Below are 15,006 nucleotides of genomic sequence, written 5' to 3' on the forward strand. Positions count from 1 at the left end.
AAGCAAAACAAAATTAAGGGCAGTCCATCATGGTCTTATCTAGTTTGGCCCTCTGGTGCCCTTCATAATGACATAACTAGATAGGCCTACTGACACAACTGTCATTCATTTCCACAAGGCTAGTGAAAAAGAAGTTCTTGGGGGACTGTGTTGTAAGTCACCTTCAAGATTTGGTATGATGAAAAAAAGAAAATAAATGCCCTGTTCTCATTCCAAATGTCACTCATGCTTCCTAAAACCCTGAAACAGGATCCGCAACCTCTCTCAAGAAGCAAACAACTCTCCTTTCCTCTTCCCTTTCACCCCTTCCCTAAAATCTGAGTAAATTTATTTTTACGTACACAGCAGGAAGGTTACCGTGTCATGACCTGACCATAATAATTCTCACTGATTACACTGCAGTCACCAGTGAGGTCAGAGGTAATCAATCAGAAGCTCTCCAGATGGTGAATTTAGCAAAGAAACCTTTCAGAAGTCTGATTCTTCTCACTCTTTCCCAGTGTAATTCCCTAGCGAATGACCTGAGCTCGGCAGTTACACTCAGGAAAGAAAAATTTGGATCAAAAAACATCGCTTCCTACCAGCGTTTCAGCTGCCTCAGAACTGCAAAAGATTTGAATAGAGTGCTGGGTTTCTGTGCCAGCTCTAAGTACCTAATTTGATTCCCTTATATGCTCCTTTGATTTCCTTTAGAACACTAACTGCACATGACATAGTCAAAAATAGTTCTTGTTACTTCAGTAAGAAAAGAGTTTCCAAATGTAAAGGTGAACATTAAAAAACCTAGGGTGGGTAGGGGGTGTGGGATTTGACTGGTGAAAAACATTAAACCCTAATAGCCCTGTTCCACCAGGGAAACATAGAACAATATGGGTGCTGATATCAAAGAGATGGCATGAAAACCACCCAAGTGATTAAGACTACTATAGCGAGGAAGTTACAGATTAAGATAAAATGGGCAAGGGCATATCTGCAATTATGGGGATCATACAAGATCACCAGAGATAAGATTAAATGGTTTAGTACAGCAAGAACCACATATAACACAATGTGATTGGATATCAACTACATTTGATTCATGTATGATTTACCAATGGGTGGTCAACAATAATGACACTCGCGTGTACAGATCTAACGTAATGCAGAGTTCAGGTTGTTTTCCCAACCAAGCATATAATAAATCGCAATAACTGACTATACATATTACAGTACATTACCCCTGCAAATGAATCATTTAATTATTATCACTATCAAAGACATGTCCTTTGCAAATGTGCCTGTGGTTTAAAGAATTTGATTTGAGAATATAATACTCATTCTGAATTTCACAGAATCATAAGCAATGAAAAAGAAAATGCTTACTTTTTGCACTTAAAATATTGAATAAAGTACATTAAGAATCTGCTATTTCATTTCCCAGAGACAGTGTTGAATGCATGTCGAAAAATCTAGTCTTCACTTAATTAAATACATGTAAGGCACTATTTAATATTTGCTGAATATAGCTAGGCTTCAATAAAAACAGTGCCTAAGTTATGTGACTTTATGATATAAAATAAAGTCACACTGACAAATTGCGGTTGTGCTTATTCTACAAGCTCTTAAAATTGCATCTGCAGATGTTAACATGCACATATGAAATTATTTGTATTCAGTTACCCTGTTTAGAAATACAGGGCACACTCGCCGGGGGGGGGGGGGTGTCTCTCGTATTGGAAAGGAATAGGAGTTACATGAACACGCAACTGTGCTCCCATTTAGTCTGCCACTTTCAATGGAGCATTTACAGCAGAATATCTCCATAGACTGAACTCATTATACGGCCAGAAAAAGTAAGATCTTGTAACCTGTTCTTGAATCATCTGTGCCTTGGCAGAAAACAGAACCAACACTACAGAATGAATTTGTCTACAGACCAAGAAAGCAATATTTCTTAAACTGAGTTCATGACTTAAAGTCAGTACCATGTGCAATTAATACAAAGGATGGTAGTAATATAGTCGTAGCCACGACCAAATCAAATACTGAGTTAACAAGACACAAAACAGGGGGCAAGGTGGACAGGGGTCTTGAAAGGAATAGGTGCAGTGTAGCTTTTACTCCACATTGCACTTGTAAGGAGAACTTCATTACTAGGTGAATCTACTAGGTGAACTGAAGCAATAAAATTTAATGTTGGGGTGAGGGGCAGAGGAATAAAGCCAACAATCGCAACCTTATTGTACAAAGAGCCCAGCAAGCATTTCTATTTGCTGCATGTGAATACCTGTCCGCCTCCTTACTATCATATCAGTCACAGGCTGCCCTTGTTTTAATTTCAGTTGTTAAAAAATATTTATCCAGATACAAAAATAAACGCACTGCAAATTACAAGTTGTCAGGGTTAAAAATCTACTTCTATTTGTGTGGGGGAGGATAAGAGAACAGCACAGACATGAATCATTCTCAGTAATTTGAGTGTTTCCATGACATCAATGGGCACTCGTCCAGGACTCTGTCGAAGCCTGTGAGGTACCAAAGAGACATAGCAACCAGCAGGAGATTGACTTTTTTTTTTTAGGATTATGCTCCTTGTAAAGATTTCATCTGTAGCATCCACTTTTACCACCAAATAGATAGCTTTGGAGATCATGAGTGAACACATTTCATTCTAATAGTGTAAGCCTTTAACTTTCATTACATCTTTATTTTTGCTCTCCAATCCAACCAAATTCCTCCCAGTTAAGAACAAAATAATCAAAATTTACAAGAAACCCTTTGGAGACGAGTGCGTGCTTGGGTATCCATGTGTTTCTGTGCTTGTATATATTTGCTATCAATTGTCATTATGGAACTAACAGATTTTTTTTGTAAATGGCATTTCGTTTTGTGGAAGGGGAAAAAATCATTTGTTAAAAAAACCCAAAAAAACCTGTCCATTTAAAATTAGCTGCACTCTTTATGTTGATTTTCTGTTTAAAATTCACTGGCATATTTGTTTCAGATAATAAAATTTGAAAGAGTGTTGATAATATGCTAGAGTAGGCTCTTTAAGTAACTATTTGTGTGCATGGTTTTTTTTGTTTTTAAAGAAAGATCAACCAGAATTTCTATGCTTACTTTACAATATTGCAACATTCTCAGGTGCTGCTGAAACCCAGCAATCCAGAATGTATATTTCTTAACTGGGGTGGTACAAATGATTATTTTTAAATGGATTGGGAGGGGGGCATCTGTTTTAAAAAGAAAGCAAGTCTACAGCAATGTAGAAACTCGACGCATTCACTGCGGAATTTTCAACTCAACCCTCCTGTACTAGAATGCGGCAGTCGCTGCGGATATTTTTTGGCACGAAGACAATGGTGGAAGTGCCAAGCCCCATGGCTACAACTACTCAAAAGAGGCATAAGGGTAGCATTAATCGCTCAAGTCTTTTACTGCACGGAGTACTGCTGTCCATCTTTTTTAAATATAAAAAAATCAAATGTACTCGTTAATATGTATTTTTTTTTTTTTGGTATGAACTGGGGAGGGTAGAGTATTGAAATTCCAGCCAATAACAAATCTTGTCAAATATCTGATTAATTTGTTTCTTTTTCCCTTCCCTTTGACCAAAGAAGACCAATAGCATGTCAATTGCTAACACAAAAGATCTATTTTTACATGATGGTAGCATGACAATCAAAAGCAGGGTTTCGAACAAGAGGCTGACTCGCAGCAATAACACATATATTTTGCAAGTAGTGGTCTTCAGAGTAGGAAATATATTATCAATAATACTAATGCCTTTTAAAATAAATAAATACACTCCAGTCAAAATACATATAAAGAAAAGCAGGCTTTGAACTGACAAGGCTCTTCTCCAAGGCATAATCCACACCCGTGCACCCAATGAACACCCGAAAAATAAAAAGGAAGCCTCTCTAAAATGAACTCAATTGACTGCTTACTATGCATTTGCAAGCATTTGAGATGTACTGTAATAAAGAGCAAGAGAGTCAGAGAAAAAGAGAAGCAGTATAGGATTTCCAATCAGTCAATGAAGAAGCCAGTTGCCTCTCCATGGTGCGCTTTGAAAAATTAATCGAATTAAGTAGAAAATTTAAGCAACTTGCAAAGAATAAATGCAAGTCATCTAACTCTCACACATAACATTTTTCTTTTGCTCTGAAAGATAGGGCACCTTGTTTTTACTCTGCCATGGAAAATAATAAGGCACAGGGCAACTCCTTTCTGTCTGCTGAGGGGACTGGAGGAGCAGCTATTGTTGTCAGGGATTTTGCTTCAGTGTTCATGTTGATCTTACATCTTAAAATTCTCAGAAACTTGGGCTCAAGCTGCAAAATCCAGATACAATTGCAAATTATCCCAGATGTAGAGTTTTCAGCTTCAGTTTGGCTTTAGATGAAACCATGATGGTCAACAAACTTCTGATGTGCTTGGATTGCGAACTTCTCAGCTGGGGGACTGCTTCTGTCTGGGCCAAAGCTCTTATTTTTACTGCAAGACATTGCCTTTTTTTCCACTGAGTTCCACTATAAATAAAAATCACCAGGAACTGAAAAATGAAAACCCATCGAAGTAGAACAGAGAAGTGGGGGAGGTTTTTTCCTTTCCTTTCCTTTCTTTTTTGCTTAACTTCAGCGTCTCTCATAGACTTGAATAGCTATGGTGGTATACATGGGCGGCTCATGCTTGGAAAGTGAGACAATCTTGTCCTGGCTGGCAATCCCATTTTAAAAAGCAACTACCAATTATAGGGTTCCAATTAAAATAAGAGTGTAGATATGCAGCTGGCTACATGATGGCCCAAGTGCATTTAAAAAACCGCTTAGCTGAATTATTTCCATTCTTTTTTCTATCACATATCATATAGACAAAAAAGGTACATACTCCCCCCATATTGCACTTTGGGGGTTTTTCCACATCAATCAGTGAGCACAATATTGCATGAACAGGCTCGCCCTCTCTTACTGCCCACCCCTGCAATTGCAGAAACCTCCCAGAACTGCTCTAAAGGACCCTCCTACCCTCCAGAGAGGATTACTAAATGTTGAACTCTAAAAACTTATTCACCAGCATGTAGGTAAAGCTCACATCTCAAGAGAGGCTAACTGTCCTTTTGGACCACACAGCAATAATAGAGAAGTTGCCCAAAGCTTGGTATTTTACTGATACCAAATGCAGCTGGTTGTCAAAAGAAATCCAGCACTGCAGAAAGCCACAGGAATTGTTTGATACAGAACTTAATTTCAGTCCAACACTGGCTTAAGGCAGACATCACCAAACCATGGTTTTAAGAAATAGGAATCTGCAGCAGATTCACATGGTGCCCCTCTGCTCTTACATGAAGATTCCCTACTCTGTTTCCTTGTTTGCTCTAACCAAAGCTCATCACTACATCTCCATCAGCACACTCTGTTAGCCAGCGGTGGCTCACGGAGGAGGTGGAGGCAGTGAGCTGCAGTGTTGAGCTCACTGGGACACCAGCAGGCCAGCCACCAGCAGCCTAGAATTCCTCCATCCTTCCTGCTTCACTCCACAACATCCCCATAACACTACTGGGAGATTCTCTGTGCCTCCACTACCCTGCCGAGGAACCACTGCTATTAGCAGTAACCAGGACATGTCTGGAAACCATGATCTGAAGTGGGATTTGGTTGCCTCTAACCACAGTTTACCCAATTCAGGCATCAGAGTGAATTATGGTTCATATTAAATACAAACTGGATGAGGGAAACAGCACACAAGAAGCTCCCAAATCTATGGTGCACTCATGCTCTCCAATTCATGGTTTAGAGATTAGGTTTTGTGACATCTGAATTGAACAAATGTATTTACCATCCCAAGTCAACAGGATATTAGAATAACTTTAGAGGCGCTACAGGAATTGCAGGTTTTCCAGAGATATTGAGGGGGGGGGGAGGAAGAACGAACTCTGAAGAATGCTGGTGTTTTCACAAAGTGAAAGACTTCAGTATATACACTGACATGCAATAAAGATTGATTGTTTCTAAAGAGACATTGCAGTGCCAGTGCAATGTGCTATTACAACAGAAGATAGTACAGTTTTGCAGAGCCACCAGAAGACAAAGGAAATGAAAGCCTTAAAGCTGCACTTAACAGAAGGATGCTTCCAGGTGGGCAGTTTTTCAGGTGTCAGGCTGATTCAATGCACCTCACACCATGCACAGGACTGTGACAATTCCTGCGTTGACCTGATTCGTTTAAAGAAGGGGTGGCTATTGTGTGGCCCTCCAGATGTCGCTTAACTCCAAGTCCTATGAGCCCCAGCCAGCATGGCCAACAGTCAGGGACGATGGGCACTGTAGTTCAGCATCTGGAGGGCATCCGGGTTTAAACAGATAATAGAGGCATTGCAAGATTGGCATGTGTGGAATAAGTGAAAACTGTCCAAGAACATGCCACTGATTGGAGCCTTATCCCCCGAGATGCTTTTGCCCCAATTTCCACTTGGGTACTTTAGCGCACACACAAAACAGCCTTCAGAACAGACAGCACTTGGAGAAATCCTGAAGTTAAACCCAACACAGAACACTGTTGACCTAAGTGCATGTAACACAGTACTTGCTCATTATTTTGGGTGGGTAGCTGGTTAATCCACATTATTGCTTCTCAACAGTCTACCCAGTCGTGGTTTATTCCTGCATAATCAATAAGTCATTGTGCTGCTGCCACTGCTTTTTTAAAATCAAACTGATACTGCAACATTAGCAAAGTTTCTAGTTTGCAAGAGGGAAGGGCTGCTTCACATGTTAATGAACATGGAATTAAATAAAAAAGGAAGGAAGGAAGGAAGGAAGATGAAGAAGAATAAATGGAAGACATTAAAAGGGGCAACCTTAGTCACATAGAAGAAGCCCAGCTGAAGACCCAACCAGTAGAGTTCTGATAGTGGAGAAATAAAAGCAAATATACCGTATTTTTCTGTGTATAAGACACCCCCATGTATAAGACAACCTCTATTTTTTAAAGCCAAAATTAAGAAATTAAGTTGTTTAGCTTTTTTGTGGGGTGGGGGAAGTCACTTCCACCAATCACTCACCCGCCTGCCTGCCACTGCTGATCACTTGCCACAGCCACTGCCGATTGCACACCTTGCCGCAGCTGCCAATTGTCTGCCCGCTCGCCACCACCAACAGCCCACCCGCCCACTTGCCACAGCCGCCAATCGCCTGCTCGTCTCGCCACAGCCGCCAATTGCCTGCCTAATCACCGCTGCCAATCTCCTGCTTGCTGCTGCCATTAATCACACGCCCCCCTGCATTCACTATCCGTGTATAAGACGACACCCAATTGTTGCCTTTTTTTTTAGCCAAAAGCACCGTCTTATACACAGACAAATACAGTAAGTAACAGCAAACATAAAATGATATATGCTTTAATTCAAGCCAAATTACACATGTATATATAACCTAGCTGAATTTAATAATAATAATAATAATAATAATAATAATAATAATAATAATAATACCTTTATTGTCATTGTACAACCTGTGTACAATGAAATTAAACGAGCCTCCCCCCCAAAACACTCAATCTCTTATCAAACCACACACCACCTCGCAAGTCAATTGTGCTATGTTATTTTCCGTTCAACAGCCTAGCAGCCCACAGATAGAAGCTATTTTTTAGCCTGTTGGTATGGCTGATTATACTTCTATATCTCCTGCCCAAGGGTAGAAGATTAAAGAGGTGATGGCTGGGGTGTGAGTCATCCCTGAGAATTTTTCTCGCTTTCCTAAGGCAACAATCCCTTGTGATGTCATCTAGCGGACTCAAGGGACAGCCCATGATATCATGTGCTGTATTCACCACCATCTGTAAAGACTTTCTGTCCATGGCTGTCAGGCCAGCATACCACACTGTGATACAATATGAAAGGATACTTTCTATTGTGGACCGGTAAAAGGAGTTCATCAATTGTTGTTTAACATTATTATTTCGCAAGACCCTGAGGAAATGGAGTCTCTGTTGGGCCTTTCTGACCACCTGAGTTATGTTGATTTTCCAAGTGAGGTACTCACTAAGGTAAACTCCCAGGAATTTAAAGGAGGAGACTCTCTCCACACAGCCCCCCATGATAACACAACGGGGCAGGTTCTCCTCTCTTCCTCCGGAGGGGAGGACTTGATGGTATTGTGTACTCTGGGAGTCCATACTGTGTAAAAATATATACTTAGAAATGTGGTGTTCACTAATATGGAACAACATCTGTGTAATTATCCCACTGGACTGATATTTGCAAGATACTTTAGAACTGGTACTGGAATCTGGATGGAGTTGACCTCTCTTTAGGCTCGTTTACATCTCGGGATGGGGTGTTTCTGTGTGTCCTCCTGGACTCACCTATCTGTGGCAGTAGCAATGGCTAGCAGTGCCTTTAATCAGCTTAATCATATAGATCATCTGCAACAGCAGACCTTGTCTCACTTACTAATGGTGTGGGCAAGAGACAGGACCTTTTCCATTGTGGCCCCTTATCTGTGGAACTCTCCGTCATGAGAGGTTTTTTTTTTTTTTTTTGCTTCTTTCCTGTTTTCTTAGAAGTCTTTAATCTATTCTGCCTTTGAACAAAATGGTAAGATGGACTTTAAATTGCTACCACTCAATGTCTGATTTATTTATTTATTTTACAAACAAGTGATACTATTAACTTGCTTTTCTGAAGAGTGTTATGCTGTTGTTTCAGTCTTAATGTATTAGATAATATTTATTTAAAAACTTTTATGAGCTGCTTAATATTTTTTAAATCCCTAAGTGGTCTACAGTCTAAAAACAAACGTTGAAACTGAAACACAACTTAAAACCAGCAAAACAGCAGTATAAAAACACACAAAAGCATACGGAGCAGAAATTCAGAAGACTCAAACATGTAAATAAAAAATTTAAAAATTTAAAAAAAATCCTTCCAGTAGCACCTTAGAGACCAACTAAGTTTGTTCTTGGCAGACCAACACGGCTACCTACCTGTATGTAAAACAGGATCCAGTCTTTTGGGTCAATGAAAGTCTGAGCAAACCAGTGTTACTTAAAAATGATTTAATATGATTATAAGCCACCTTGGAAAAACTTTGTGCTGTGTAATGTGGCGCAGAATTTTTACCAAAAAATTAATTACTTCCTGGACACTATTTCCCCACATCTAATACAATGATAACGGTAAGACACCCCCACCTAAAAAAAAAACTCCTCTCTCGGCCAGTTTATAATCTTAATATCTGATACTAATGCATAAGGACTACATAATGCAATGTATAGTATTTTTCATGCCTCTAGAAGACTGATTTTTTTTTTAAGTTAGTACCAATAAATATTTGTCCAGCATTGACAAATCAGGTTTCCTAATGGATCAACAACCTCAACGCTTACAGAGCATACATACCAGTATATTGTTTGTGTCACAAAGAACACTAGGGAGTCACAGTCTTAAATTGTGCTTGAACAATACCACCATTTTAAAAAAAGAAAATGTAAGTAAATAGTTATAAATACCCTGGGCAGGAAATAGTGATGCGTTCAATAGATGCAGGAACTGAAAACAATACAGATATAATATGGTCCTTCAATTAAGGCTTAACAAAACAAATATGTTACTATTTGGTAGCCTTGAAAGCAAGTCTATTTCTTGGGTTAAAAAATATTTTACCACCATGATTGATCTCTAAATTTGTCTGCATTTTCTAGGCAAAATAAACTCAATAAACAAGCAGATTTCACTCATGTAGCACTCTATACCTCAGTCCCAATGTCTGGGAGCAGAGAGTTCCTGATTATCCACTACAATACAGTTTATTTTACACCTGAAATGCTTCAGGTCTCTGAGTGTACAAGTAACAAATGTATTTTCACCAGTCATCTAAATCTCAGGATTTGAAAGCCTGGGGGGTGTTGGGGAAATATTCAGGAAAATATGTATGTATTTATTTGAAGTATGTATATACAGATTCCATAAGAAAAGGTTGCAAAGTCATTTATAAAAAGAAAATATATCAAATCCAAAAATATGATTCAATTTATTCAACACACTCATTCTGTGTATACTAACATACCGTATATCGCGGCGTATAAGGCGACTGGGCGTATAAGACGACTTTTCATGTTAAAAAACAGAGTTTGGGGTATACTCACCCAGCCCGGGCTCCATGGTGGCTGAGGTGGCGGCGGCGGCTGGAGCAGCGGGGAGAGCCTCCCCTCTCGCCGCACAGGAGCTCTCCGTGCTTGCCGCCCAAGCGCACAGCGGCCTCCATGGCGGCTGAGGCGGCTGGAGCGGCGGAGAGAGCCTCCCCCCTCGCCGCACAGGAGATCTCCACGCTTGCCGCCCAAGCGCACAGCGGCCTCCATGGCGGCTGAGGCAGCGGCAGCGGTGGCTGGAGTGGCGGGGAGAGGCTCCATGGCGGCTGAGACGGCGCACGCACACACGCAGCCAGTGGCGGGGCGGAACTCCGCGTTACATCAATGATGTTGCCGGCGTACAAGACGACCCCCGACTTTAGAGAAGATTTTTCGGGATTAAAAAGTCGTCTTATACGCCGCGATATACGGTACTGTACATGTATTTTAATCAACCTATACCAACACTCATTTGCCCAAACTTACACCCATAAATAAACACACATTACCTTCTCAACAATTACACACCCAAACAACCCCCTAAGTACATATGCAAAAAGGCCCCACTGCGGCATTGCCACCCTGAGAGCCTAATGAGATGAAGGCTGCCACTGGCCTCAGTAAAAGTGAAAATAAAATAAAATATGCCTTTCAGGCAAAAAAAACACCCGTTCACAATGGATTCAGGCTTAGTCATCAAACAAATACAGGATTTTTAAAAATCTACATCTACTGTAGGTCCTGAGATCAATTTAAGCACCATCCTTTATTTCACCACCCTTTATTTCACACGCCAAGCCCACCAAGTCTCAAAATATCACCCAAAGCATGAGCCTAAACTTCCATGGTCTCTTATATCTGACAGGTCCCTGGAAGTGATTAATCCAGTAGCATGACAATTAGGCAACGGAAAGGGGGCAAGTGCTTGGAAAGGGCTGTATTTCAGGGGTAAAAAGCAAATCCAGGAGAACCTGGAGTAGCACCATTGCTCATAAGGCTTTCATGGACCGTTGATCTCAGTTTAGTATGGTTGAACACTGGTCCAAGAAACCTACTTATTACAAGAAGCTTACTTTAATCTCAGTATTTTTAAGCCTAGTTCAAATGCAGAAATAAGCACCTGCTCTTTCAAGCCTCTGGAACGTCTGGATTAAAAACAAAGTTACCCATCATTGGTTAGGGGCCAGCAGGCCAAGAGGCCATTGCTCAATATTTCTGGTGCTTGATTAAGTATCTGGAAACTGACTTTTCAGTCAACAAGGAAGCACAGCTATCTTAAAACAACTGAGTTACAGATCTCCGAAGTAATGAAAGGAGCAGAATTGAAGGAGGACAATAAGCATTGATAGCCACTAGCTTAGATGGTTTTAAAAAGGGTTAGGGAGATTCGTGGCAGGTAGACATTGATGGAATGGTAGCCATGACAGTGAAGCCAAATACAGAGCCGGTATAAAGTAACTAGTGAAGATTGTGGTCTTCACAACCTCCTTGTGTGTTTCCCAGAGGAATCTGGCTGACCCCTGTAGGAAGGCAGTTGCTGGATTAGAAGAATTACTGGTCTGATCCAGCAGACAATTCTTGGATTCTTAACTACCATGAAGTCCATGCACATATACTTTAGATCATTACTGCTTCCTTGATCTGTTTTTTTTGTTTGGTAAAACAAACCATGTGGGTCAGCAAATGGATCAGAATATCTATTTTTAAACCTTATCTTTAGGCCAGTGTTTTTCAACCTTTTTTGGGCAAAGGCACACTTGTTTCATGAAAAAAATCACGAGGCACACCACCATTAGAAAATGTTAAAAAAATTAACTCTGTGCCTATATTGACTATATATAAAGTAATTTTTCAATTTTTCCCACGGCACACCAGGCAACATCTCGCGGCACACTAGTGTGCCACGGAACAGTGGTTGAAAAACACTGCTTTAGGCTAGTGGATAAATCTACTATTTGGATCATTATGAAGAGCAATTCCCATTCTGGCCAGAGGGCTGTCTTTTGTCCTAAAAGTAAACCAGGTTTTGTAATCTCAAATTTTCACACCATTATGCTGCTGCCTGAGGGCTTGGAGCGCGGCTGCCAGCCAGAATAGAAAATAGTGGGTCCGGTGGACCAGCAGTCTGCTTCCAGATCCACACCACACATTTAAAGCACACATGCAGCACTGATTTAACGCACATGGCTTCCTCCAAAGAATGATGGGAAGTGTACTTTGTTAAGGGTTTGTGATGGGGAAAACTACAGTACCCGGGATTCTTTGGGGAATGTCATGTGATTTAAATGTGCACTGGGTTCACTTTAAGTGTATGGTGTGAATTTGCAGTATAAGTCAGCTTTATCTGTCCATATAACAAACGAAAGGACATGGTAAATGGGATGTATTGTATATAAGGCTAAAGGATGCACAATGAGAGGGACAAATCCCAGAATCTTAAAAGAGTTGGAAGAGTCATTTAGTCCAACCCTTTGTGTGTATCTGTCATTCTGCTGGTGCATCTCTGGTCCTATCATAATGGAAGTATAAGGATGGCCTGGTAAAAGGATGGAGGTTTATAAAATTATTTCAGTTAATTTTAGGTATGATATAAAATTTGCCCCACTTACCTGTGCGCTTGGTGCCAGCGTGATCCACTATTCTCAGTGCTGCCAGTTGACATTTTTAATCCCCCCTTTACTTTTACTCACAGGTCTAAGGGCCAGAAGCACCCACCTCACTCCAATCACATAGCCAAACTATTTGCTGTGTGTGTCCTTATACAGCGGTACCTCCAGTTACGAACTTACCGGTAATTCGTTCCGGAGGTCCGTTCTTAACCCGAAACCGTTCTTAACCTAAGGCGCACTTTCGCTAATGAGGCCTCCTGCTGCTGCCACGCTGCACTGCACGACTTCCGCTCACACCCCGAGGCAAAGTTCGCTACCAGGAGCACCTACTTCTGGGTTAGCGGAGCTCGTTATCCGAAGCGTTCATAAGGAGGATGGTACATAACCTGAGGTTCCACCATAAAGCCAAATCAGAGGGAGGGCAAAAAAAATGCTACCACCTGCCCTTGCTCTGGTGATTCGTGGGTAAAAACACCCTGAAGCACCAGGAAACTTTATCACTGTCATACTGGTGAGGGGGAATGGCAGTATCAGTAGGTCTGCCCCAATAAGAGGTGACCTGAGAAGGCACTGTATGTGTACACATGTAGGCAGCAAGCGCTTCAAAAGTGCATTATCGGCACTAAGTGCATTATAACCATTTCAGTGGAATATGCTTTACAGACACAAATAGTATGGGACGGGGATAAAGATGTAAAATTTCCAGAAATTTTGAAGATGGGGGAAGGGGGAGGGGAGACACACATTTGGGGGGTTTTCTCCACGGTGTCAAGCTGACAAAAAGCGAGATGAGAGGAAGAAAGCATCAATGAACACCACATGAAATTTAATCAGACTCTTTTTCTAAGCTATCACAATCAATTTCTGTTTCTTTATATTTGTCATCATATTTAACATGGATTTCTAAGAACTGAAGGCTTGCCCAGATTGAAACTAGCTCCTGAGCTCTTACATGTCAGTTCATTTCCTGATTTGGTGTGAGTATTTCCAAAGACAGACCGGTTTCACGTGCTGCAGAAGATAGAGCTATCTGAAGTAGATAAGAGTAGGAAGAGGAGGCCTTGCCACCATGTTGCAGGAGGGATATGCTTGGCAGAATCCCAGACTGTATTCATTTGGCCAAATAGCTGGAGATGTTCTGTATTCTGGAACAATTGAGAGTACCTTTCGAACACCAAGCCCTAAGTGGGCTGCTTGCTTTATAACCCTGTCAAATTCAGAAACAGTAATATAACCACTTTCATTTCTGCATTTGAATCTTGGATCCAACAGTTTTGCAGCTGCATGAATGGGATGGAAACAAAATTATATTGCTCTGTACTTTTTCCCAGTCCCAATCCTTTGAGGCCTAATCAAGAGGACAGAAACAGATCTACCAACTAGGCCAACAGGCAGAAGGTCACCATCAAACAAGGCACTGAATCTTTCTTTCTTCTCTTGTTGTCAATGGTAGCGAGCTCCAAGATGCAGAAATGCATCTTGCTCTTGCATTTGAGAGTTATACTCTCAGTGTACAACTAAGGACTTGCTTGCCCTCAGTGTACAGAAATTGTTGGCTTGCCAATCGGAAGGTTGGTGGTTCGAATCTGCATGACAGTGGTGAGCTTCTGTTGCTCTGTCCCAGCTCCTGCCAACCTAGCAGTTCGAAAGCACACAAGTGCAAGTAGATAAATAGGTACCACTGCGGCAGGAAGGTAAACAGCATTTCCGTGCGCTCTGGCTTCTGTCATGGTGTCCCGTTGCGCTAGAAGCAATTTGTCTGTGGACAAATGCCAACTCCCTTGGGCTGGAGTGAGATGAGCACCACACCCCATAGTTGCCTTTGACTGGACTTAACCGTCCAGCGGATCTTTACCTTTACCTACAGAAATCGTAATGGTCTGATACTGTAATAGTCTTGCATAAAGGTCTTCCTGATACACAGTTTTAGAAATCTTTTTTTGGGGGTGGTCTTAAATATTTGCTCATCATCCTAAAAGAAAACATGTCCTATTTTTTTAAAAAAATCATTCCCCCCCCCCAATTGGAAGAGGAGGCTTGGGGGGGGGGGAGTCCCCCTGCCAAATTATGCTGGCATTTTTCTTCAGGCCATCACATGGGAATGATGTCGTTTGTACAGCACCTCCAAAAGGCATCTACACCACATACCAAATTTATACATGTCCCAGGAGTGAGGAGCAAGCTGTCTTTTGGGGAAACTTGTTCACCATAACCAATCTGCTCATGGAGAAACCTCTGATAGACAATTTGCCCCAAATAGCCCAGGCCTCTCCACAACGCAGTT

At 41.2% G+C, this 15,006-nt stretch overlaps 1 protein-coding gene across 16 annotated transcripts in view; it reads right to left on the reverse strand.

The window, feature by feature from the left end:
* Nucleotides 1-15,006, reverse strand: part of TCF4 (transcription factor 4) — a 344,386-nt gene that overhangs the window by 167,678 nt on the left and 161,702 nt on the right. The gene's annotated exons all lie outside the window — the stretch shown is intronic.

This window comes from Lacerta agilis, chromosome 11, assembly GCF_009819535.1.
Source record: "Lacerta agilis isolate rLacAgi1 chromosome 11, rLacAgi1.pri, whole genome shotgun sequence".
Classification (NCBI taxonomy): domain Eukaryota; kingdom Metazoa; phylum Chordata; class Lepidosauria; order Squamata; family Lacertidae; genus Lacerta; species Lacerta agilis.